Source organism: Mus pahari, unplaced genomic scaffold, assembly GCF_900095145.1.
Source record: "Mus pahari unplaced genomic scaffold, PAHARI_EIJ_v1.1 scaffold_7826_1, whole genome shotgun sequence".
NCBI classification, from domain to species: Eukaryota; Metazoa; Chordata; class Mammalia; order Rodentia; family Muridae; genus Mus; species Mus pahari.
This window is the reverse complement of record NW_018392267.1, coordinates 47,811-48,573: the sequence shown is the minus strand read 5'-3', so window position 1 is coordinate 48,573 and position 763 is coordinate 47,811.

Genomic DNA, 763 nt, shown 5'->3' with positions numbered 1-763 from the left:
TATATATATATATATATATATATATATATATATATATATATATATACTAATGTGTGAGTACACAAAGACCTCTCTAAGCCTGCTATGGATTGTAAGCAAGGGGACACAATTTGGTCTTGTCTTTGGCTCTGTGGTTTGGTGAAAACTATACTTATTGAAATACATCTGTGAATTAGTAATCAGTTATTAAATGAAGATGGATTGAACCTCTGTCTAATATTTGTCTAATATTATAAAAGTTAATTTTTTAAACTTGGGATGTATAAATGGAAGAGAGTATCCTTTTTGCTGGAGAATATCTCAGTTGGTAGACTGTTTGCTTTTCAGACATGAAGACCTATATGTGATTCTCAGATCATATGAAAGCCAGAGAGGTTATATGCACTTATAATCTTTTGCTAAGGAGGTATAGACAAGCAAATCCTTAAAGTTCATTGGTCAGCCAGCCTATTCAAATAGGCCAGGAAAAAAATAACATTTTTACTACTAAGAAAGAAACCTTGGAATTAACTATTGACCCTCTTATATGCAAGTACATGTACACAAATACATGTACACACATGCACACACACATACACACACACACACACACACACACACACACACACACACACACACACATGTCCCTAAGATGATGTCTACATATTTTACTGCTAAAAACATATAGCAGTGTATATACAATTTAAATTCATTACCCAATTATCAGTTGAACCTTGGTGCCATTTGACAACTATGATGCAGTGTTACAGGGCACACATACATT